Source organism: Dermacentor andersoni, chromosome 3 (assembly GCF_023375885.2).
Source record: "Dermacentor andersoni chromosome 3, qqDerAnde1_hic_scaffold, whole genome shotgun sequence".
In the NCBI taxonomy this organism is placed as follows: Eukaryota; Metazoa; Arthropoda; class Arachnida; order Ixodida; family Ixodidae; genus Dermacentor; species Dermacentor andersoni.
In genome coordinates, this window is record NC_092816.1 from 122,981,965 (window position 1) to 123,008,348 (window position 26,384).

Here is a 26,384-nt window from a genome sequence, read left to right on the forward strand (position 1 = left end):
CCTTTTCTCTGATGTTTTCGGTGAATTTTTGCTTGCGGATCGAGCTGCGTAATTCCGTTATTTGCACTTGCGTTTGTTGTGTTGTTTGCTGAATCATCTGTTGCATCTGTTGCATCATCTGCTGCATTTCGGCTTTAAATTTGTTAAAGTTCTCGTTGCTTGCCTGCGACGAGTGCGGTGGTTGGGTTAGCTCGGGTTGCGGCTGCGGAGGGCTGCTCGGTCTCTGGACTTTAACTGCCTTCGTGAGCTCGGCTACATGGCGTTCTAGCTCGCTCTGTCTGACGCGGGTGAGTTCTAGTTCATGTCTTAGGGCTGTGATTACTTTGTTCGCATCCTCCTGCTGCTTAGGCACATTGTTGTTATTCGTGTTTGTGTTCTGTGTAACTTCCCCACCCGAGTGCGGAGCAAACCAGGGATTTCCTGCTCCCCAGCTCACCTTGACTCCAGTCTTCCGTGCGGGTGTCTTCTGCTTTTGCTGCTGCTGCTGCTGGCCAACCAGGAGCACCAGGGGCGGAAAGGACCGTGAACGGCTCCTCAACCGGCTCCGTGATGCCCGGGATCTCGAACAGCTCCGTGAGGTTTTCCCCTCAGAGCTGAACCACCGCAGCTTCTTGCCGCAGTCGTCCCGGCTGTGGCGTCTGCTGTCGTGGCCGCCGCCGCCGCCTCCGCTGCCGCCGTGGTTATTGCACAGCTCCCTGGCTTTCTTCAACTTGTCTTGGCATTCTTTGGATCCGGTGACGTGGCTACCGCCGCAGATCAGGCATTTGGGTGTGCATTGGTGGCCCTCCGCCGGGTTTTGCGTACCGCACTGCTTGCACGCCTTGGCTTCCGGATTAGGGCACACGTCCGAGAGATGCCCTTCTTGACAGCAGATATAACATACTTGCCTCGTGGGACAATACGGGTAGCACCATATCTCGCCTCCGTAATAAATTACTTGTTTCGGAACTATGGGGCCGTCGAAGGGGATGACAGCTGACTTGGATTTTCGTAGCATTCGGGCACTCTGAATCTTGACTCCTTGAGTCCGCACTCACAGGTTGGCTTTCAGTTCTTCCGACGAAGTCCCGGGGTCCACTCTGTGAATCACACCGTGGCGGGTGTCTTCCGGAGCTGCCACGTAAGCGTTAACATCGTATGAGCGTTCCCCGAACGTGAGGTTGGAAATGCGTCTCACGTATTGGGCGGCCATCTCGCTTGCCGTGCTCACTATTATGATGTTGGATCCCATGCGAAGTCTGATGATCAGATCTACTCCTTTACATTGGTGGTCGCATGCTACCGCTACGGCGCGGGCTACTTGGTGGGTCTGGAGTGACCTGACTATGAGTGCTTTTGGCCGCAAAATGATCTTGAAATCGTCCTTTGGGAGCGAGGGCATCCTTGGCCTAGGCCGCCGCAGTGCTCCTCTCTCGCCGCTATTCGAGGCGACGGCAGCTGGCGTGCCAGCTGCCGGCGGAGCAGTGGCCAGGGTTTTTCCGCTGAGGTCACCTTGAGTGGGCAGCGGAAAATTCCCGGGAGCGTTCTGTTTGTTCTTCCTTTGTTGCTTCTTCTGGCGTTTGGACTGGGCCAATTCCCAGTTCGATTTGTCTTCTCTCTGGGCTTCGTGTTGCTGCTCTTGCATGGCGGTATTCTCGATCCCCCCTTCTACCGAGTCTCGGAGTTGGTGGCGCCGAGGTAGTCCTCGTCCATCTCCTGGGCTTCCAGTAAATTCTGGGGTAGTCTGCTCGTTGTTGGTTCAAAACTAGGGTAATTCGTAGGGCGGGGGTCCGTACCGGGCTGCATCGTCGCCTCTGAGTGAGCCGGGGTGCCTGCGAGTGACTGTAGTTGAGCTAAGCCCCGTTAGGCGTAGCGCCCGCTCGGCCACGTTGAATCTTCCAAGTCCATTAAAAAGCCAAAAATTGGTTTTTACCGTCCTGAATTCGGTGTTTAGGTGGTCCAGGTTGTGTTTCCTCTAAGCTCCAAACAAAATTTGGGGGCCCAGTGGGTTGAGAAAGTACGAGAGGGTCAGAATCTGCGGAGCCCATGCGACGCACATGCGCACTTCGTCTTCCGCTCGCATCTCTTCGAACAAAAGTATTCCTCACAAATTTGAAGAGGTGTGGCAAATCAGAGGTGAAGTACAAAAATCGTTCTGGGTCTGTAGGGTGCTGCCTTCTACAGACCGTGTTTTCTTTTCTTTTCTGCCATGTATGCAGAACGAGTGCCACATAGTCCTGTTCCACGCAGCTCCATCAGTGGTGACGAACTCTACGTGCAGCTCGGCATTTTCACACATGACCACTGTTTCGAGGATTATTTTGCCTAACAAATCCGACTTCACATTGCTGTCGGATGCAAGCACACCAATAATCTGTTGCCACTTTCCATTATAAGGCACAAACAATACGACGAGGCCATGATCTCATGTCACGGACTGCTCTCTTTCAGGTATGAACTTTGCAAGGTCCACAAAACCTTCGATGTTGCCACTGGACGCTAAGCTCAAGTTTTCGGATAGCTTAATATCATCAATTAAGAGTCCACCATGGCGCTGGAACGAGCGCATTGATTTTGTTTTTTCCGCTACAGCGCCAGACACCTTCTCGCTTAGGCCGAACCCACTCCTGTAACTCTTTAGATATCAATGTAAGGATGTTTGAGATGGCAAGGTCATGATCTTGTTTCTACATATGTGCTCGTAGAGTCTAGGGCTCTTCGTGCACATAATCAAGCACTCCAGCACCCACTCGCTTTCATACTTCATTCCTCGTGCATTTCCTCTTAGATGCTGCAAAGCACATCTTGACCTGCTGCTGTTGCTTAACTGGTAGAGCCTTGATCGTTTCCTTAAAGACTGCAGAATCAATCTGCACATTCTTCTGCTTCGATTGCTTTATGCATTATTTCGCTTGAAGGACACTCAGCCTGCTTCTTTTTACTTGTGCTGTTCGCAGCTTCAGCCTGTACATAAGTGAGTGGACCCCTGTTTTTACTCTTCTTCTGCAGGATGCTCAGGAGCAGTCTCCTGAGGTGCTTGTACTGTGGGGAGGATTTTTCTGGTGTTTCAGCAGCAACCCAGCGGCAAGATGGGCTGAAAGCTCTGCCACCACAAGTCTTCTCTTTGTGCTTTGCATTCACCTCAAATTCACCAGTTTTACCGAATCCTCTGCATACGATCATAGAGTCCTAGTTGCGAAGCAACTCTTCTGCGATTTCAATGTTGGTAATACGAACAGTTTTGATTTTTTGGTTTGCGCAGAAAAGTGTCGCTTGCACTGTCCTCACATTTGTTGTCATCAGCACATACTTTTCATAATATATGTTTTCACCTTCTAGAGTGCACATGATGAACACCGTGACGTCGGCTTCAGCTATCAGGTGTCTAGCCCAGTAAGCGCTCGGAAGACCACACTTGCGGACGTCGGAAATTGCTGGCGAGTTCAAACCAGGTACTTGGTTGCAATCGCCTTGTGCACTGTACGAGTGAGTTGCTTCTCCACAAGCAGATGTGCTTGCTTCCTGGCCCTGGATCTTCGAAGGCAAGCCGCAGATTGATGTTCTCGACGTCCTTTTCTTTGGCGCTTTCATCGAAAGATATGCAGGAACATTGGGAAATACGGTTGGAACTGCGTCGGGTTTCAGCACTGGTCGCTCTCGGGAAATCTGAACAGTTTCTCTGTTTATCACAAGCGTGAAACAACGCTCGCTATATTGCTCGTCGAAATGATGCTGACAGAGTGCCGTCTTGGCGTCCAAAGATTTGTCAGCACGGGGAACGGCTCATCGCCAAGTTTCGAAGTGTGCATTGCCCTTCGGCATAGAAAAGAGAGACACACATTGACCCTGCTGCCTCGACGATACGTAACCGGACGTGAAGCTGGGAGCGAAGCAGTGAGGTTTCCTCGCTTTCCTTGCACTGGAGTCGATCTGTCTGGCAGACTTCAGCACTCACATTAGCATGTCAGCAGTGAAATACATCAAATGAGATAACACGCTGGCAGCTATGAAGAAAAAGAGGCGCTGTCCAGATGCTGCGGGAAACTGCGCACGTGACACACTCTTTCAGATGCCCTTAAACGTGAGTGTGAGTGACTGTGTGATTGCATCGACAAGTTGATGGCAGCGTCACTGCGGCCTTCGTTGCAGCACATGAAGCAGAGGATTGCACTTTCTCGATGGATATGTGGGCGCTGGCTCCACTTCACCCTTCTAGCCACCATAGCTGCACGCCGATATGACACAGGCCAAAATGGTGACTTTGCTCGTGTACTTCACTTGGCTACTGGTGCGGCTCATAGTGACTGCGATACTCACTTTCTAGATGGCGCTAGGCGTCTAGGCATTTCGCACATCGGCACCTTGGACCCGCAACCAAGCATATTGCACGTTCACTCTATTCATATTGTCACGATAGCTCGTAACAATATCTATCATACCTCCCCTTCATAAAGGGAACCTCATCATGAGCTCTGTTCACTAGGCCCCTTGGGCTGGCTCAACATCTGGCTGCAGAAGTGATCGAGGCGTCATACAAAAATACAATTCTGGAAAGCACCTGCAGCTGCATATTTATCACTGGCTCTCTGATCCTAAGTTCCACAGCCATTGTCAGGTGAAGATGACTGGAAGGCTACTTACACTCAGAGCCTTCATTCAGTAACATGGTCAATTCTACCAAATGAAAAGAATGCCTCACTGATTGTGCTGGAGACTGGTATCAATCAGACAGCCTGCAGGTACAACACTGGAACTATATTTATGCCGACACAGAGTTCTGCACCTCGGTTTGAAACCCAGGCACCATGCTCTTTGTAGAGCATGGTGCCTAATAAACTTTCTTGTGCTAGTTCAGTGGCCAGTGTGCTATTATTTTGAGAGTGTGCAGTCACACATTTAGTATGGCTGTTCTTACAAAACAGAGCTTTAAAACGGTGCCATTTGTATTGCTGTAGATTCACTTCAGCAAAAGCTACATTTGTTTGAAACTTCAAAGGTGTTTATTTCAGTTCGATGTTTTTGCACACTGTACTCAGCCTTACAGGTGTATTTTCTGGGTTGTTCTTGGCCAAAAATGACAAGGGTGATATCATGTTATGCGTATTGAAATGATCTGGGGTGGCATGCTATTTTTATTACTTTTGCACTGTCATGAAAATTACATTCAGGTATAGTAATCGCTGCTAATTAGAAAAAAATGTTCATAATAAATGCAAGATTGTTTTCTTGTCCATAAAATGCTTCCAAATGAATAAAGATAGCATCACCCCCTACAGTAGGTCTTTAGCAATGTGTCATGTATTTAGTTTTTGGTTTAGCAAGACGGAATCATCAAAAAGCCCCGTAAAGAATTCGAAATTAATTTGACTTGAGACCTCAATATTTTTTTAACTGCTGCAGCTATCAAAAATCTAATTACATATCTGAAATCAGCACGAAAAATTACCCCAGACAGTGTAGTTTATTAAAAAGTCACCTAAAAATAAGAAAAAACTTTTTAGGACCCACGTCCCCCCTAAGTGTAGACCCCAGGCAGGTTGTTGCAAATCCCTCGTTTTACAATTTTCGAGTGGGCGGAACTGCATGGTAACAGTTCCTTTTTAGCACATGGTGAGCAGCACCAACAAACATGTTGTTTTAAAGACGTCATATTTAAATATAAAAACTGCAGCATGTTGTCAACTGGAATCTCATGGGTAAAAGATACGCCATTGCCATAAAGTTTAGAAAGGCTTAAAACCATGCTGATTTCATCATTGTCAGTTAAAGAACATTCTGCATCCAAAGGGATAAAAAAATTGTCTACATATCTAAAAAAAACTTTATCACATGCAGTTGTCAAGAGTTATATCCATTTCAGAAAGAAGTGGCTCACATAGCAGAGGCGCTAGGCACGAACCATTACAGATGCCCTTCTTTTGTAAGTATAGTTGGTTGTCAAGAATAAAAGTACTTTTGAGATAGCCTACCAATAAGGCCAGAAAATTGTCAGAGCTAAGACCAATTGCATTTTGAAATACTGGTTCACCACGTGCATTGATGCGTGCTTTGATGGCAACAAACAAAATCGCGATGCGGAATAGAGTCATCTTGAGGAGTCATCCTCAAGCATACCCCTACACAAGCATGTTGCCCTCTCCCTGTACAGACTCGCCGCGTTGACAGAGGAAAGGACCATGGCGCATCTTTTCGGCTTGAGTCTGCTATCCGTGAACCTAAACTTCGGGGAATTTTGCGATGTTGTCGTAGATGCTCTGGAGTCCCAAATTGTACGGTTTCTGTCTCGCTGAATAATTTTATAGACCATGTGCTGCAGTTCGAAGCCTGCACAGGCTTTCCGCGAGGCTTTGGCGCAATGGACAGCTGCCACATAATAGTTTTGCCGCTCAAAGAAAATGCGCAGGACTATTGCAACTGCAAGGTCTGGTATAGCATAATTTTGCTTGCTGTTGTAGACCACAAGTACAAGTTCATGTTTGTTAACCCATTAAGCACCGCTACTAGATGTGGCACAGCAAAAACAAAACAAACTATTTCAGCTTGTCTAGAGGGTGAAGTAGTACATGAAAAATAAGTTTTATTTCACTGGCATCAGTAGTTTACAAAATACAGAGCGTTCCCAAATGGGAACAATGGCCTTAAGCGTATGTATGCTGGGATTGCTTTCTTCCTCCCCACTGGCCAGAAGCAACATTTCTTTGAAACGCAAGGAGGTCGATTGGCTCATCTGCAACTACTTGATAATTTTTCCATGCATTCACCACGGTTACGTTTAACATTTGCATAAACAAAGGCCACCACCACTTTTTGCCGCGAATGCCAACTCTATAGTTGTTTACGGCTTGATTAAGAGGCCTACACCTCCCGTGCCACTGTTATAGCTGCTGACCAGCTTCGGTTGCAGAACATTCACCCTTTCATGAACTGCAGACGACCACCGCTTTACAAAGGACGTCGGTTCAATACCGTTGTAGTTCGTAGCCATTGTTACAACACTGCTGTCCTTCCACTTTACGAGAAGAACCTTACTGACAGGGTCGAAACAATAAAAAAATTCTCCTCATTGCCTTTTTTCCATTTCTTTTTTAGCTGGAAGAGGGAATTTCATATGCTGGTTCTCGCGAAGAGGGCCTGTTGCCCTAAACCCCTTTTCACGCAGAGTAACAAGGAGATTCCCACTTGTAAAAAAATTGTTGAAAAAGACTATGTGGTCACTAGGATCAGAGATTACCTCAAGCAGAGAGAGAACAATGCGTGTTCCCAGCAGATTCTTATCAGAGTTGAGAGATTTTCCACAGTAGGTATCAAAACCATAATAGTAGCCGTCAGAACTGTACACCATCCAGTTCTTGTACCCAAAGCGAATTGGCTTGCCATGCATAAATTGTTTGGAAGGACGGTGTCCAAAATATTTTACCATACTCTCGTCCACAGAAAGGTTTCGGTGGAAGATACCATGCTGCTGAAAACGCTCGTTCAGTAGGTTCATGAGGGGACGTATTTTGAACATCTGATCAGTTGTCTCCCCAATGAAGTCATTGTTGGCTAGGTGCAAAAATTATTTTATCTCAAGAAATCTATTTCGGCTCATGCACTTAGCCACGTAGGGCACTCCAACATCTTCATCAACACACCAGTAAAGTTTCTGACGAGGGCGCCTATGGTAGCCAGACAGCAAAAGAGTGCCGATGAACCTCTTCAGATCATCCAAATTGAGAGCAAAGCCGTGTTCATCTTTCTGCTTCGCATACTTGCCAGTCTGTGTTATTATATGAGGGAGTATTTGATCATCAAGAATGGTGCTGAATACTTGACCCGGAGAATAACCATTGTAGAGAGACCGCAACATGGCTTTGCGCTCCGCTGCCCCGTCAGTTGAATTCTCCCAGGTATATTCAGGTTGATTCCTGGTCCAGTTCACGGTAGGAATCTTGCGCGCTTCAATGCAAGGGCGCACTCGTCATCTTCTTCTTCATTTCGATACCAATGAACTTCGAGTTTCCCTGCAAAAAATGGTTTGATGTAAAGGACTTACACGATTTCGAAGGCTATGTCTCATAGTCTGTTTCGCTGAAAACAGGAAGCCGTGACATCAGTAAGAACCTGCTCCAGCGCAGGGTGAACTGCACCTCGAAGGTGCATCGGAGTACACTCGGAGACATCTGCGCAAACTGATGCAAATATTCACAGTGCACACTGCCTCCCCTCCCACACTGAATCACCAACCTTCGTGTATTCCAAGCCCTGTCCGATTCTCCTCGTTTCAGCCCCGCTACATGCCGTAGAGGCTACTACGGATGAAAATAACGAAGAAAAATGGTGTTTGTTGGTGTCGTGGTCATTGACGCCGAACAAGGAGAATACTCAAAGTGCCTAACTAGGTGCTACCATACTAAACAGAAAAAAAGTTCTTACCAGAAACATCATTCACTGGCATAGTACCCATACAGTCTTCGTCGCCTTCCTTTTCATCTGTTTCTCTCCTGATGGGTCTGGAGGGATTATGACCACATCAACATCATCCCCAGAATTCTGAGCAATATCTGCTGCAGCCTCGAGTGCTTCGCTGAGCCGACAGAATGGTTTCTTGCTGAAGAAAACACCTGGATCCATAGTATCGGCTGCCTGCAAGAGCGACAGCCGTTGTGCACACACGAAGTTCCGCTGTACTATAGATAGTACAGCAAGGTTTACTCTTAATAACAGAAAAAACGTGAAAGATATAAAAGTTTCACAGCACTCAATGCTTACTACTGCTCTTCTTGAAGCTATATACAAAGAGGTTTCATGAAATATTGATTATTCTAGCCAGGAGAACACGTTTACGAAGCGCTTACCTGTTCAGTTGGCAGGAATGAAGATTGGCAATAGTTGATCGTAGACATATTCTCCGAGGAGCGCTATGAACGCGCCTGCTTGATTTGGGAGTGTTGCCTGTCCCCTTGCCGGCGGAATGGCGAACTACTCAAAACGAAATACTCATATTCCAATTAAAAAGAAATGGAATTGTAACTGTAGTTTTAAAAGTACAGCGGTCCCAAATGGGTTAATGGCCTCACAGGAGTACTGACCACCGCGGGTTCGAGCTTAGCGAGCCACAGGGCCGCGTCAGCCTCTAGCACTGCTGCACGCGAGCTCAGGCCACAAGGGGCTACCGAGTGACGCACGCAAGAACACAGTATTGCCCTAAGTTAGTGGAAACCGTTTATTGTATCCGACGGCACCCGACACTGCACAAACGCCTGGTCCCGGGGCGGTGGGGAACCAAAGGGGTCCCGCACCGAGGGCGGAAAATACAGTCAGGGGTGCACGTCGCTGCCAGAGCACAGGCTCAAGCTGGGATATGCTGCTAGGAAAAGTCTCGGCGGCTATGCCACTTGCTCTCGCAATAACCAAAGGGCCAACTCGCAAGAGCTCGGGCAATCTTCTTCGGCTTGGTGCTCCAATAAGTGCGGCTCGGCATGGTACGACCTCGCGTGAGCACTAGGCACCCGTTCATCGGCTTAGCGTCTGGACAGGATCAACATGAGGTACGTGCTCCCCACATGGGCCAAGGCACCGTGAGTGAGCTCAGTCCTAGTCACAAAGGTGTCGGCGGACGAGAGGAAGCATGTACACACCCTGCGCAGTCCCAAGGAGAAAGAGACATGCTGCCGTCGCGACAGTAGCCACCAGGGGCCGCTCCATGACGTCATAGCTGCGCCCTCATCGCGAACCATCGCGAGTGGAACACCACTGCCGACAGCTGGTTCGGAGCTAGGAGACCGTGTGGCTTAAGAATTGCAGAACATAGGTGAAATGCACCCGCGCAATGGCACGTCGAATTCCTTAAATCCCCACATCCTCCTCTCCTTAATTGCCCCCCGCCCTACCAGTCTGGTGAAGAAGCTAGTAGGGGCTAATGCACCAAAGACAATAGAGCTTTTCATGCACTAGCTGATTGCTACCTCAGCCCAGCAAGTAATATTAACACTTTCTAAAAAAAAAAAAAAAAACGGGGAAGAAAAATAACACATACACACAAAAAATAAACTAGGTCAGGTAACAGGAGGAGGGATGGACGGATTTTATACGCGTGCTTTTCTTAAAAGAGTTCGCCCAGCTCACCCATTAATGAGTCCATGTGGGTAGCCTCGTCCGACGATGGGTTCCCTTGCAGTGCAGGCATTGGCAGCCCTGCCATCAGTGCCGCGAACCCTGGGCTCTTCCGCATGCGTCGCTGGCACAGGGCCTCGAGGTCCATGTCCGGCAACGAAGACAGCTGATGTCCAATTGGGACGCCTACCCTACGGCCCTTCTTCTCGGTGACCTCCTTTGTTCGCGCCATGTGCAGGTCCCCGGAGAAATGGCTTGGAAAACAGACCGTCATGCTGCACGTGGCACAAAACTCCGTCTCGGGCGGTGAGGGCATTTGGGCCCCCCGAGCCGCACGATCAATTTCGGCGATTGTGTGGCCGTGGAATGGCCAAGGCACCCGGTCCATTGGCAGCCCCTATGTCACCCGTCTCTGTGTCTTCCAAGGCGCATCGCTGGCGAAGCTCCTGGGTGCCTCTTGAGCTTCCTGACTTGTCCAGGTCACCACCATCCTTTTGGTCCCCGGTCGTGGCCTTGAGGTAGCCGCAGGCGAAGACTGTCTTGGTGATCGTCCAGGTCTGCCCTTGGCCTGTCGTCAGTGGGGCCATGTGGCTCTCCTCGAGCGGCCATGTTGCCTGGAGTCGAGGGCTTTCGTTGGTGTGACATACTGTCAGCAATGTCACTGTTGTCTGGAGAAACCTGACTACTCACTTGCCGGCGCAGCCACGTCACAGTCCTACGCACCAATAGTCGAGCCAGCACACGTGCGTGCGCACCCCTGGCGGTCACAATGCGCGCTGTTCGCCCGTGCACCAAGCACTGAGCGCATAGGATGGGGGTGAAAAGGGGGTGTCCTATCCACCGCAGCGCTTCGCGATGTCTGTTTTTTTAATGTCCCTCCTCTCGCAAAAAAACTGAAAACAGAAAAAAACAAGAAACAACAATGTTCAGTACCTGTACGACTAACGAAATTATACAACTGTACATGGGAACATTAAGTACACTTAAAGAGTAAAACAATAATGACACTCAGCATGCATAAAAAAAAAAATGCACACTGATACAACACACTGCCAACAAGTCTAGCAGACCAGCTTCTTTTCGTGCACTGGCCGCAAGGAAGCTGGCCCACTGAGGCTAAGCAATGTTACTGAGGGCCTTCGATGGCGGAAAGAGTCTGCCGTCAGGCGCGATATCACACAGGTGACCGTTTCCTAAGGTTGTACCGGTGCGTGGTCTGAATGCGGTCCTTCGCCCCGGGTGTGCCCTGTTGCTTGCGGGTGGTGCCACTGTGCACCGGCGCAAGCTCGTTGGACCATGATGCAAAGGCCTCAGGTCGGCGATATGGGCACGGCTGAGTTTTCCTTGAGGGGAATCCTTCACCAAGTACGCGAGCGGAGACCAAACTTTCTCGACTCAGTATGGACCAAGCCACTAAGGAGCGAGCGAGGCTGAGAACCCCTTGCTCGCATCGCTAAGAGCGTGGTTGCGCTTCAGGACTAAATCCCCTACCTTAAATGAAAGATGGCGAAGCTTCCGGTCGTACTGAGCCTTCAGCTGGGCCCTGGCCGAAGTCAAACTCTGCCTTGCTCTACAGAGAGCCCGACAAAGCCTGTCCCGAAGTGCTGAAGCGTAAGCAGAACAATCTGCCGGCACCTCCTCGTCCCCGAGCTGGCATTGAATGGCACTGGTCAACGGATTTGCCAGCTCCCTTCCAAAATTGAGGAAGGCGGGAGAGAACCCAGTCGAGCGATTCTCGGCGGTTCGGATTGCGAACGCGAGCTCACTCAAGTGGTCTGCCCGATACTTTTGACTTGTGGCAAAGGCCGCCAACATTGGTTTGAAGGTTCTATTGACCCTCTCCATCAAATTGGACTGGGGATGGTAGGGCGACGGGGTGCAGTGATTAATTCCCAGGGAACGGCAAGTAGCACCAAACACTCTAGCGGTGAAACAGGATGTGTTGTCCGTAATCAGTCTTTTCGGATAGCCGAACCGACAAAAAACTTCCTGTAGCCTCTCCAGCACCACTCGCGCTGTCACTTTCCGAAGCAGAAACAACTCCACCAACTTCGAAAAATGATCAACGACCACCATCAGGTGCGTGAACCCCTGCTTGCTCCTGGGGAAAGGCCCCATAAGATCGCAGGTGGCCACTTGCCACAGATGCTCACTATCAATTGGTTTCATCAACCCGGGCGGCTTGCCACCCCTTGATTTCACCGTTTGACAGACATGGCAGGAACGGCAATAGTGAAAAATGTCACGCTTTATGCCAGGCCAGGTCACAGTTTGGCTTAGTTTCGCAAAAACTTTGGAGACACTCAAATGCCCGGCCAAGGGTTCGTCATGAGGTGATGCAACAGTGCGCTTGTCAGACTCTTGGGGATAACCACCTTAAACGGGTCCACAGCCTCATCATCGGTAGCTATGTATTTCAACAGAAGCCCATCGTGATCCAGCAAATATGAATCCGCGGGGGACCCAGCGACACACGCTGGTTCCGGCCCCCCTGCGCCCGCCACACTACCAGCAGCATCTCAGCACTCCGTCTCCCTGAGACCGTCGCTCACTCTGCAACAAAACGGATCAATTTGCTGAGCCTTCAGTAGCTCTTGCCTGTTGAATGCGATTCCAATTCTCCCAAAGGGGAGTCTGATCTCTTCCCCTCTCAGGACTGCAGCCAATGGCATCTCGTGGGTTCGCTTTCGAGAAGCTCCCCCGCTCGCTCGTTTAGCGATGCGCTGCTTGCCTGGAGAGCAGAATGACAGGTTTGCCCGCTTGCTCCTCTCTCTGTGCTCATTTCGCCCCCGTTGCTTGCTGGCACAAAGGCACCGGCTGTCACACCTGGAGGAATACTTTTGGTGAACAATGGGGCATGAGATAGGTGCTCCCCTTTCGATACTGCACTGAAAAGTCATAATGCTGTATCAGGAGAGCCCAGCGCGCCAGCCGGCCCGCAGGCTCACGGAGCCGCATCAGCCAACTGAGCGCACTGTGGTCCATCTGCACTATGAATTTCGTCCCATCAAGGTATACATTAAATTTACGTAGTGCAAACACAATCGCGAGACACTCCTTCTCGGTCACGGCATAGTTCCTCTCTTCCAGAATCAAGGATCGGCTGGCAAAGGCCAACGGCTGCAACACACCATCGTATTCCTGTAAGAGGACTGCTCCTAAACCCAGATCACTTGCGTCGGTCTGGACAACGAACGGTCTGGTCAGGTCGGGGAGTCTGAGCTGTGCTGTCTCCGCAATGGCGCCAGACAGTTGGCAAAAGGCCTGCTGCTGCTCAGGTCCCCACTGCCACGCGGCCGACTTACCCAAGAGCTTGCTCAAGGGTGCCTGCACTCGGGCACGGGACGGAATGAATGACCGGTAAAAGTTGGCCATTCCCAAAAAACGGCGAAGGCCACGTATGTCCTTGGGCGCGGGGAAATCGAGGATTGCCTTAAGTTTCTCCCGATCTGGCTCAATGGAGCCTCCACCTAGCGTAAACCCCAGTAACTGAACTCGAATTTGCGCTTGTTGGGCTTTCGCAGCATTTAAAGTCATCCCAGCGGCCCGCACCCTCTCAAGCACATCAGCAACATGGGCCAAGTGTTCTTAGAAGGTTCGTGAATAAATCACAATGTCATCGAGGTAGCACATGCAGTATGACTACTTTGCTTCCCCGAGGACGTGGTCCATTAGTCCCTGAAAGGTCTCCAGATCGTTGCGAAGACCAAAGGGCATACGAGTAAACTCAAATAACCCTTTGTGGGACGTGAATGCGGTCTTGCACCGGTCACGCTCATGCACCCGGACCTGTAGGTAACCTTTGGAGGCATCCAGCGTAGTAAAGTACCTCGAACTGCCCAGGGTTTCTATGATGGAGCTAATCGTGGGGAGCGGATAGGCATCCTTACGAGTTACTCTGTTCAGACGGCGGTAGTCTACGCATAGGTGATGACTGCCGTCTTTATTAGGCACCAACACAATTGGAGACGTCCAGGCACTGGATGAGTGGCGGATAATGTCGGCCGATAGCATCTCGTCCAGCAAGCCATCGATCACCTTCCTTTTGGCCAGGCTGACGGGCCAGGGGTTACACTTCAAAGGAAGCGCATCTCCAGTTCCAATCGCGTGGCTCGCCAAATCGGTACAGCCAGGTTGATCGGTGAAGAGCTCTTCATGCTGGCAAAACAGTGCTGACAAGCCAGCCTTCTGTGTATCATCCAAAAGAACCGCCCAGGCGGCCAGAAGATGTGGTGCCATTTCGTGCCGTGTCGCTCGATCCCAATGGAAACTTTGAGTCGACAAGTGCATAGCGCAGGGGCCTGCCCCCGAATTCTGGGGGCGACATGGTTCGTGGCGTGCCTCTCGTTCCCAAAGGGGAGTCTGAGCACGCGTGCGCACAGCTCGAGGGCTTGCCCCCGAACTCTGCGCGCGACACGTTTCCGACATCTCATCTGCACAGGCAAGATCGGACGCTGGCGGGCTGATGAACGGCTTTGGCAGCGTGAACGGTCCATCGCGATAGCCGCCATTCGCAATGTCCACAACCATTCCATATTGAAGGAGAAAGTCCCTTCTGGGAATCACAAGAACACTGAGCCTGAGGAGATGAACGAAATGCCTGCGTCTCATTCGCTCTCCCCACCTGACAGTCAGCCTTGCGGCGCCCGCCAAATGGGCCACGCCTTTCGCAAGATTGAATGTCGTTCGGCAATCCCGCAAGCGCACTGAGTGCTTCTACAAGTGAGACAACACCTGTTTGCTGAACAACGAAGCGCTTGCGCCCGTGTCCAGCAGCGGCGAAAATTTGTGGCTGACAATGGTCACCGGAATAAAGCACACCAGCAACACCTGCTCGGTACGCCGAGGGAACAAGCAAAGACTCGGTCACTCATGCTTTCACAAGTGGCCCGTGCTCCCGTTTCCCGACCTCACAGAAGGCCTGGGCACGGTGCAGTCCCTTGCTATGTGCCCTCGTTGTTGGCAGCGGAAACAGCGCACTCCGTCGCGGTACCTCTCCCGAGGTGGGGCGGCCTCGGCTCCCTGCCGGGGTCGACTCGCTGCTTGACCAAAGGGCCTGTTATCACGAGCGTCAGCCACTGTGATACATTGGGTCGAAGCGGCGTCCCTGCGCCTGTGTTTCGGGCGGTGGTGCAGCACAGGCTGCCTGCCTCCCGTAGGTGTGGGGATCTAGAGCGCGCACGCTCAGCTCCCAAGCACACCTGCTTGTAGCCGCAAAGGCAGCTTGGCCGGGTTGTTGCCATTGGGGGAGGGTCACAGACCCTCCGCACGCGCAGCATGGCTCAAGGGCCTTGCTGGCGGCGCGGCGGTGGGCGATAGGCTCGCGCTGCGAGAATGTCGCCTTGAATGCGCTTTGCCTCGGCGGCCAACCCTTCTAGATCTTGGAAGCAGTTGCTGCACAGATGCGCCGAAAAGGTCGGATGTGCCTGCCTGATCACCCGCTCGACGCATTCCTTGTTCAAAGCTTTGGGCTCGGCAACTAAGAAAAGGTCTTGCATTGCGCATCGTACTCCTGAAGCGACTCGTGTAGCTTGTGTACGTAGCTCAAGCTCTCGCCGTAGCTCAATCTCTCGCCATAGCTCAAGCTCTTGCCGAATATAATTTGCAAAGGCGTACTAACTCGGCAAAGCACAGACAAAGGCTTAATGAGCCTTTGAATCCGCGTTGGATGCCAGTGTGGGGTCTTAAGTCTCACAGGAGTACCGTCCACCGCAAGTTTGAGCTTAGCGAGCCACAGGGCCGCGTCAGCCGTCAGCCTCTAGGGGCTACTGAGTGACGCACTCAAGAACACAATATTGCCCTAAGTTAGCGGAAACCGTTTATTGTATCCGATGGCACCCGACGCTGCACAAACGCCCGGTCCCGGGGCGGCGGGGAACCAAAGGGGTCCCGCACCAAGGGCGGAAAATACAGTAGGGGGCACCTGTAGCATGTCGTTGCGAGAGCACAGGCTCGAGCTGAGACACGCTGCTAGGAAAAGTCCCGGCGGCTATGCTACTTGCTTTCACAATAACCAAAGGGCCAACTCACGAGAGATCGGGCAATCTCCTTTGGCTTGGGCCTCCGATAAGTGCGGCTCGGCATGGTACGAACTCGCGCGAGCACTAAGCACCCGTTCTTCGGCTTACCGTCCGGACAGGATCAACACGAGGTATGCGCTCCCCGCACGGGCAAAGGCACCCTGCTTGAGCTAAGTCCTAGTCACAAAGGTGTCGGCGGACGAGAGGAAGTATGTACGTACCGGGCGCAGTCCCAAAGAGAAAGCACGGACGCTAGGTAAAAAAAAAAAAAGGTGCGGCCTGCCACGTCAGGCAGGCTGCTATGGGAGCGAACATGACAGCCGTAGTTGCATTCTCGGCCCAGCTTGGCTGGGCCGAACGGTGTTAGCTCTCGGGGACCGGACGCGTCGGTTTCCACGGGCGACGGCCTTCAAAGCGCGTTCCTCACGCACTTTCTATGCCGATCTGAGACAACAGTCCCCGACTGGCAGCGCCGCAACATATGACAGCGTTGTCGATGCGTGCGGCAGGCCGCACCTTTTTTTTTATCCAGCGGCTGTGAAAAAAGAGACACGCTACCGTCACGACAGTAGCCACCAGGGGCCGCTCCGTGACGTCATAGCTGCGCCCTCACTGCAGACCATCGCGAGTGGAGCGCCACCGCCGACAGCTGGTTTGGAGCGAGAAGACCATGTGGCTTAACCCTTTGCAGGTTTTTGCCGTACATGTACGGCGGCGGTTTTCTGTCCCGCAAGGTCTTTGCCGTACGGGTACGGTTTCGACCCTCCATTTGAAATTTTGCGTCATAATAACGATGCATGCTCACTGGGAGGTGCTGCCACCTCTTGGGACTTACAAGAAGGGTTTGAAATTTGTGCTACCTTCTTGGGGAGATAAATAGAACTGATTTCTAGCTTCAGCGTGTCGCGCAGACTGCGGCAAGAACCCTTTTGTGGTTTCGGTTTCGCCGCGTGATCGCAACGGAGGCGCGCGAAACGTCATTTTTCTCTTTGTCGGCACTCTCTTGCAAAGGCGGTGGAAGTTGATTTCTATCTTGATTGGCGCTGCTCTTAGCTTGTTTATCACCGCTGCTCGTGAGGTATTCTCGCTCTCAGCGGCAACGCGCTTTCGCGGTTTCGGTTCCGCAGCGTGATCGCAACGGAGGCGCGCGAAACGTGATTTTTCTACATGTTTCTCTCTTTGTCGGCACGCCCTCACAGGGGTGGTGGAAGTTGATTTCTATCTTGATTGGCGCTGCTCTTAGCTTGTTTATCACCACCACACACGAGGTATTCTCGCTCTCTGCGGCAATGCGCTTGCACGAGAGGGTGCCTCAGACCTCTGGCCAAGGCAGCTACACGCAGAGAAGATGTCTTGTGTGCGCCAACACAACTCGTTGCTCCAAGAGGAGAACAGACACGCATTTTAGGTGTGCAGACTGCGATAAGGTGCTGTGCGTGGAACCGTGTTTCAAGGAGAACCACACTCTGAAATACTATTCATTTTGCAGTTCTGAGTGATACTGACACCAAAATACTGTTCCTAATTTTTTTTGCTATTTATTCCCGACTTTATACATTTTGTGCATTCAAGATCTGCAATAAAGTAATTTGACCACCTGGGAAAGTTTTTTTCAAAATAATTTGACCCTCAAAGGGTTAAAGATTACAGAACATAGATGAAATGCACTTGCACAACGGCGTGTCAAATTCCCCAAATCCCCACAGCGTATTGGTTTTCCTTTTATGAACGTCTTACAGCTGTGTCGACCAAAATATGGCACCATTTGCTCGTTCACGCCGAGATTCTTCGAAAAAATTCCGAACTGCTGCAGGAAGCTATTGACACGCCTAAGTAGATGTCTTATCTTCACCATCTTGTCACCCTTCTAAAGGTTTTCTCTGTCAGACGCATGGATGTACCTCTTTATTAGCCGGAATTTCGTGCAGCTCATTGTATTTTCCACCAAAGGAACACTGAGATCCTCAGCTTTCGACCAATTGAGGTCAGGGCACGGGAGCGTGTGGTAATCACTCAAGAAGAGAATGGCGACAAACTGAAGTATGTTTTTTTTAGTTATACTGACGCTAAGGTCGTTTTGTTGCTTAGCATAATGATTTGATTATTCGGTTATCAGGCATATAATTTCCATGTTCAGTAGGCGGGCGAAGAGAAGTCACCTCGATTTGGCTGCACTTTTTGCACTAGTTCAGAAAAGTGTCGTGCCAGTGCAGCGCCAGTTCTTGAAGTATGAGTGTAGCGCGACACTAGCGCTTTCGGTGCAGCAGTCAAATCGAGGACAAAAATGCAGAAACATAGAGGCTTTCGTCTGCTGCAACTGGGCGGCTGTGGCTTTTCTTTTATTGGTGTGTACCGCAAGCGTAAACGTGTGCGCAATATTGTACTACTAGTCGTAAGTACACGGATACGCTGTGCATTTGTTCGAAATGGCGTTTTTGTTGGCAATGGCTATGTAACTTGTTGACTCTGACAGTGACAAGCAATTCGACGCAGCTTTTTCAGTTGCGTTGTGCAAAGTGGCACGGGTCGACCATCACCGAGTCAATGGGTACTTTGAGCAGGTGACAACTGAATACTTGGACTTTAAATTCAAAATGCTGTTTAGGCTGTCGCGTGAGACTTTTGACAGTCTGTGCTCGTGGTTCAGGTTGTCGCCATTCTACCCGAAAACTGTCTCCGGCCATCCACAGATCACAGCAGAAAAGAGTTGCCTTATAACCTTGAGCTACCTTGGTGCACAAACAAGCATGTACTTGGTGGCAGATAGATTCGACGTTTCTGAATCATCACTTGTGCTGTGCATGCAGAGAGTGCTCAATTTTCTGCGCGCGATTAGTGCTGAAGTGATATACTGGCCTAGCGCTGCTGAGATGGCCCGCAGCAGAATGGCTTTCCTGACAAAAAGCGGCAGGAAAGGCCCCCGCAACACCGTGGGATGCATTGATGGCAGCCACATTGAGATTCTGAAGCCGGACGACTCCACTGTATCATACATAAACAGGAAGAAGTGGGCGTCTATAATCCTCCAAGCATTTTGGAACGACCAGAACAGGTTTTTGGATGTCTTCATTGGCTGCCCTGGTTCTGCGCATGACGCCCGGGTGTTGAGAGAAAGCACCTTTGAAGAGGCTGCAGCCAAGTGCGGTGAATTTTATATACTTGGAGATTCCGCATACCCCTTGCTGCCTTGGCATATGACGCCGTACAAAGACAATGGCTGCAGTTTTCCAACATGCAAAAAAAAAAATTAAACAAGTTTCACAGTCAGCAAAGGGTGGCCATTGAGAACTGCTTTGGCCTTTTGAAGCAATGCTTCAGAAGGCTGTATCTTGTTGATGCCAAGACAATTATGCAGTGTTGTCTCATTGTTATGGGAGCATGTGTACTTCACATGTGCAATTCTGAGAGAGATTTCATTGCAGAACTTGCAGACCTGCCCCTTCACGACGATGTTGGCAATGATGATGAGCCAAACGAATGTGACACATCCACATCACAGTGTGAAAGCCGAAGGCGACACATTGCCCAACATCAATGCTGAGCAGAAGTGCACATGGGAATGATGTGAAAACAAACTGCCGGTGTAGGCGTACTTATGTATTGCCCTCGGCAGCGCATACGAGATGCTCAAAAAGTTTCATTTTTTTGCCACCACCACGACCTCTCCTAGGTGCAACTTCACTTCTGCGGGGTGCTGGTGCCTCGTCAGCTGGTGCCTCCTCAGCTGGTTCATCAGCAGGCCCATTTACCGGCAGGATGTTTTCGCCATTCCTGTTACTTCCATGAATAAAGTTTCATTAATGCTAACAAGTGTCAAATTGTTTTGTAGATGTTCTGGGTACCTTCATCTCAAACCAATGCCTAAGCAGAAGCATTGGGTAAAGTGCAGGTATTCTTACAGCTGAATACATCTTCATTGCAAAGAGGATTCAATTGCACATGGAGAAACAGACGAGGTCACATTAGTGACATGGGTGACCTCATCCTATGATAATAAATGATCCGTGTATGCCATACTAATGGAAGTAGTGTTTTACCACAAAAACGTGCATGCACACAGCAAGTTTAGAGTCTGCTAACAATTCTGTACAAATAATAAATTGTCCTTGCATGCCATACTAATGGGAGCAGTGTCATAAGCAAAAAATATGCATGCACGCAGCAAGTTTAAAGCTGGCTAACAGTTCTGCACAAATGCACATAAAGTGGAATTAAAATATGCTGTCAGGAAAATTTGTATGCATGATCAGGTGACATTTTAAAATTGTTTTGAGGGTAAGATAAAGATGATGCAAAATCCAAACTTACACACAACAGTCCTCCCCGGAGCGAGCAATGCGACAGGGGTAATGTGGTGCTCCCGCTCCAAAATTGCAGAAAGCTCTTTGTTAAGAAACCGCATTCGAAGAAATTATGCTGGGTCGGGACATAAGTAAAACAATGATGTGAAAGCGTCTTCTGCCCCTTCGTACTCGCAGGCTGTACGGGAATGGCCGGATTAACTATTCTTTATTTTAGTTTTCTTATATGCTCGTTCCATGGATTTCCATTTATTCTCCACTTGCAGAGGTGTCATATGGCATTGGAACTCGTTATTAATCTCATGGGCCAGTTTTTCCCACATGGCCTTTTTGGTCCTGCGGAAAGAATTTATGTATTACTACCTGGAAATTAGTTCAACTTCGGCATCATTATTCAGAAAGCATGACCAAGCGCAGTTTCCCCACCTTTCTGAATCATAAATGGCACAACGTTTCAAACGACGAACCGATGTGGTTTCACGTAAACTTAACGTCGAGGTAGCGGTAAGCTCGTGAGAATTAATAGAAACGACTGTATGACCTGTGGGAAAATCCCAGTCTCCATTGCACTTAGCAGCAGCTGAACCCGGAAAGTGCCCTTAACAAGATGCTGTGTACACATCCTGAAGAAAACTGGCATCCGTGCTGCGTCACTAATAGCAGGCGCCGCTGCACCTGCGTTATGTGATGCTTTATTGTGCATATACATCAATTACCGAAGCGTGCACAAAATTAGTAGCGCTTCTCTAGTTGCCATTTTACATATTGGTAGCAATGGAGGTGACTTACCTGAAGCCGTCCTTCTTGCCAATTATCTCCTTGAATTCCTTATATATTGCGTTGAGGAACTTTGATTTATTGGTGCCCCACACCTCGCGTTCACTGTCTGCGGACGGTGGCGGCGGTGCGGCTGTCGGTGGCAGCGTGGCTATCGAAGGTCGACTTATCAAAGGCATGGCCTGACTGGCGACATCAAAGCCAGCCGCTACCGCAAGTGGAGGTGAGACTGGCGCTGCCTCATGTGCAATGGTGATGTGAAGGCCATCTAAGCAAAAAAAAAAGTTGTAGTGAATCATCACAAACCTTGCGGTCGCCCACGTGTTGAAATAACAGCACTCACCTTCTGTCTCATACAGAAATGCTCGATCGTGCTGCACGTGACAGCCATTCTCGTCTGTCACGGGAAACGCTGCCGTTTCCATGCCGTCTACCAACACCTGCATGGCCACGGAGCCGTATGTGTCGTCTGCTATCAAGAGCCTTGCACTACATGCACGAGAAAAGAAGTTGCGGAGAGTCTAGTGCCGAAGGGTACATGAACTCGTGCAGCACAACGTCAAATCGAGTGCCGAAGTGCAGGTGGTGCTAGCTGCACTGGCAAATCGAGTGCTAGAGTGCTGCACCCCCTGAACTAGTGCAGAAAGTGCAGCCAAATCGAGGAGACCTGAGATCAAAGGGCTCCTCATCCACAAGCTTGACATGGGTAACTCGCAGTGGCTGAAGCTCAGTCTCTACTATTGGGCCGGAATGCTGAGTAGTTGGCCTCCAGACGGGGGAATCTTGAGATGCTTTTTTTGGTCTCAGGGTTGCTGCTTCCTGGAGAGCTCCTTCACATTCGTCGTCATCAGCCATGTGAACTTCAACCTCACCAGCAACATCGTTCGGTAGAGCGTCTACAACGGCGATATCACTGTCGCCGTCCTCTTCATCTGTAAGAATATCGTACGCATTTGGTGGGGGTAGCAGCACAACATCAGTTACTTCTGCAGAATCGTTGGTGAGAACCATTTCCACCATTTCCTCGAGCATAAGGAACTTTTTCTGAGGCATCTGCGTGAAGAAAGACTTGTTGAAGCCAACATACACGCACCCGCAGTACAGCTGCTCCCACTACCCCGCTTTGTGCTAACGTTCCCAAATGGGAGCATGCAGACATTTGTCATCATATTTACGTTATCCACGCAAACAGCTTCTCTATTTCGCATGTCCTAATGCTAAACACATTCAAAAAGGACGTAGAATAAACAATTCTGACAAGGCAGTTACAAACTTACCTTTTTTTGCAGAGATGCTTCGTGCGGCGGACAGCCGTGTTCACGCAACTGCTATGAAGTTATCGCCGCATAACATAAAGTACGAAACTAACAAGGAAATTTCTTTGCTTCCAAATAAAACTTCGAGCATTTTTAAACATGTTGTCGCCAAATATTAGCACTTTTTTGTAAACATTAGTAACTATGGCTTCAGAAGTTAGCTACGTGTTGTGTTCCCAAATGGGAACAATGGCGCCAAATGGGTTAAGAGCCATGAGATATTACAAAACGCTCTCCTTTTGCATCCTTCCTCACCAAACATCGCATCCAGTGGAAGTTCATTGTGCCAGGAAAACGCCGGTGGGGAGGTTGATCCGCTTAATCGAGTCTTCACTATGCAAAGTGCTTGAAGAAAGCTACCTGAATAGCAAAGAGACAGAGACAGTGCTGAAAGTCGAAGCAGCGATCAATTCACAACACTCGACGTACACATGCACTGATGTGATGGAATCCTTAAGCAATATGCCCAGCCCAATTTTTTTTGTCAGTCGTTCATTGATTGCCGCTCCAGGAACACACAGCTTGGAGTATGAAAGTGGTGCATGAAAGTGGTACCTGCCAAAAGATAAGTCCACCTGTCGAAACGTTGGCTCTTGCTTTCACCTTGTTCTTGTTCTAAGCACTATCTTGGGCAACTTATTGGGAGGGTACCAGATATTCTCTGGAGGAGGTTGTTGCAATGCCAAAGTATGTAGACACTTGACTGCCATACATGCAAGTACGGCAGTTGGACAGCAGTGTTGCAAGTTTATACATTCGCCCCACCCTCTGGTGTGTCATTTTTTTATTTTTGTGAAAACCAATGAATGCAAAGTAGGCTGCTACCTTGCCAAACCCCCACTCTACAGCCTGCCGCACTGTGCTCATGCACTTATTGAAATAAACCTCGTGGGGCTGCAAAGATGCACCTCCAAAAGGCTTAAGGAGCAGGGGCCGGAGTGGGTAGGCTGGGTCACCATAGATAATCTATTCGTTGCCTTGGGTGAATTTCTCCAGGTTGCAGTAGAGGGCAGTCTTTTTCAGAATTCCTGAAACAAGGTTACAGCCCTTGTGAGAGTAGAAGAAAAAGATTCATGCAAATGCACTTGTTTTGCACAAACAGAAGCAGTGCGTGAGCTAAAGAAAAGTTAAGGGACCTTATTAGGGTATACATTCCCACCATTAAGCATGCAAGGTGCTGGTAGCTTTGAAATGGGTGAGCAGAAGGCCTCTATTTGAAAACAATGTGTTTGTGAAAAAGGTAACCTTGTAACCTTGTGAACTTCATGCGTCGCGCATGACTGAAAAATTTAGCTGAAATGTTCAGAGCAGTGTATGCTATCCGCTGAATGTGTGTTTTTTTCACAACGCGCGAGGGGTGGTTCACGACCCCTTTAATTCTAGGTCAGACATACCTAAGTAAGCAAGAAAATCGAACAACACAAACATTTATAGTTTGATATTTGGTGTAAGTGGTCCTGTAAGTGTAAAGTGGTTCTGAAAATACGGAACATGCCAGGGCAGGGCATGCATAAGCAGCTTGGCAGCAATTATAACACTGAATATTACCATAATAGATTATGTATATGAGTTATTGAAGCTAATCGCCATGGCGCATTCGAGAAGCAATTAGAGGCAACTTCACGCATCAACATCGTGGGGCCGACTGTGAAATGGTCCATCCTTTTGACATATCAAGCCATTGGGGCACATCACGGCTTGATACTTCTGCACGTGATGGCGTTTGTGGCTAGAGAAATTATCTTGCTGTCCAACTGAAGGCCTGCAAATTCGTCGCGCTGTGCCGTCAATGAAAGCCCAGCAGTTCTTCAATGCAGCACCTCTCCTGTGAATGGCCTGATAAAAAAAGAAAAGGAAACAGCGGTAAACAGCTATCCATAGCAAGAAACAATAACGTTTTGGGAGAAAGATCATAATAGGATTAGACAACGGTGTAAGATGTACGCTTTAGGTGTGGACATTGTGCCTTGCAGGAAGAGGTAAATATGTCCCTGTTTCGAAATCGTGCTACAAGATGTATCTCTGACCATACATGTGTCACGTTAGAGGTGGCAATTCTTCTATAGTAGAAATGTCCGCTGTTGTGGCGTAGTTTTATGCAGGCACTTGTGTGCAACAAACAAATTTACTTGACCGTTCTTTTGCCAAATCTTCGTCATCTGCGCATGGTTACGTGCGAAGTAAAAAAACTATTTTAGAAGGCAATGAAACGACACACCTCTTTATAACTATTACACACAGCATGCACTAAATAACACGGACGAAGAATAGACAAACACGAGCGCTGACTCACGACTAAAAGTTTATTGCATTTAAACACGTAAATATCTTCTTGGCTCACTATTTTGTTTTCCACAAGTAATGAATACCACCCTGCCACTGACCAGGCAGAAATATCCACGTCGGCCCTGTGCGTGATAAGAGAGTGGACTGTGTCCCAGTTACCATGGCAACAAGATCATTTCCTCTCATTCTACTTTTTGCAGGTGCAATGTACCGATTTCTCACCGGATGATGCTTTGACCGGTGTGCTCAAGTGCAACATGAAGGTACATTGCCTGGGAGCGCTCGCGACTACATTACTTGTCATGTGCGCACACCTAAAGACTATATATGCCTTACAGCATGGATTAGACTTCTTTGCTCAGCCAGCACTGCTGCTCACGACCTCAAGATGCAACAAGCATATCTCACTGCCTGCACTTTTGACATGACTTCAAAACTCTAGCATCACTACAACAGAACAAAGCAAGGTTCTCCCTCGCTCTCTTAAACACAACCCCATGCAAGCACACACATAGGTGAAAAAGCATGCATATCCCAAATGCTATGGGAATCAGTTGAAGCAAAGCTTCCTTTAATGCTGGCACTGCTTGACCATTGATTAGTGCCAATTTTTATGTTCACAGTTTTGTGAAATGAAGCAAAATATGCTTGTCTATGCAGTACAAGGAATACACAGTGAGATGTTTATTGCGGTTTGTCCTGCACAATTTGTATCCAGTGAGAAGTTGTGTACTGTCACCACCTCATTCAGCGCACTGCATCGTGGCACAACTGTTTATGTGCTGGTTTGCACCTTGCATATTAGTGTTGCCTTGATGTCACGGTCTGGGTGTGAGCAAGGGCTGTGTAATGGAAAAGTATGGAACATACTGTGTAAGGTTTAGCATTTAAGTCCCCCTTGTGAAAACAATGATCGGTACCACCACTAGCTCTGAAGGCAGGCAAAGGTGTGCTCAAGTGTCAGTGCACAATGTTTACACCAATGGCCTCTTCCATAAAATTAGCAGCCAGAACATTTCGGCTTTTCTTAAATAAAGTTAAACCTGGATATAACGAAGTTGACAAATGCTCGCAATTTTTCGTTACATGCAGGTTTCGTGTGAAGGCTCGTAAGAATGATGCAAAAACGAAACCAAATGGCTCAAGATATTCATGAAGGTGAACTCACCCTTCAAGCATTTATTTTACAGCGAAAAACTGTAATTTCGGTTTGCTTCTTCTGCACGAGTGAAAGCACAACACGCCGCTCCAAAGAAGCTAAATCTTGTAAAGCTTCTTCATCGTCGCGTGAGCCGACGAAACGGCACTGTTTCCCTGCGGCGTTCTCATACGGCTGGTTAAATCCTGTATGGAGGCAAAAGCTGTAGTGCAATGTTCTTTGGGATTACTACAGCGAAATTTAAAACAAGGCTTTCCTTTACATCCATAAGCTATCAGGTTCCTTTGCTGAGAAAGAACATGGCATACCTTATGATGCTGTAATCCTTCTAGTAGTTCTATATGGCATATAGACAAGCCGCATTGTGCATTGGCACGACGACAACGACTCACGATGTATGCAGGCATACTTCTGCACGTCGACAGCGCATTCATCAAACCCTAAAGCCTTC

The 26,384-nt window shown here is 49.1% G+C and overlaps 1 protein-coding gene and 1 pseudogene across 1 annotated transcript in view; one reads left to right on the forward strand and one right to left on the reverse strand.

The window, feature by feature from the left end:
- Positions 1-26,384, forward strand: part of LOC126538671 (uncharacterized) — a 109,348-nt gene that overhangs the window by 49,005 nt on the left and 33,959 nt on the right. The window lies entirely within an intron of this gene.
- On the reverse strand, positions 1,955-11,895 carry LOC140216288 (piggyBac transposable element-derived protein 2-like; annotated as a pseudogene).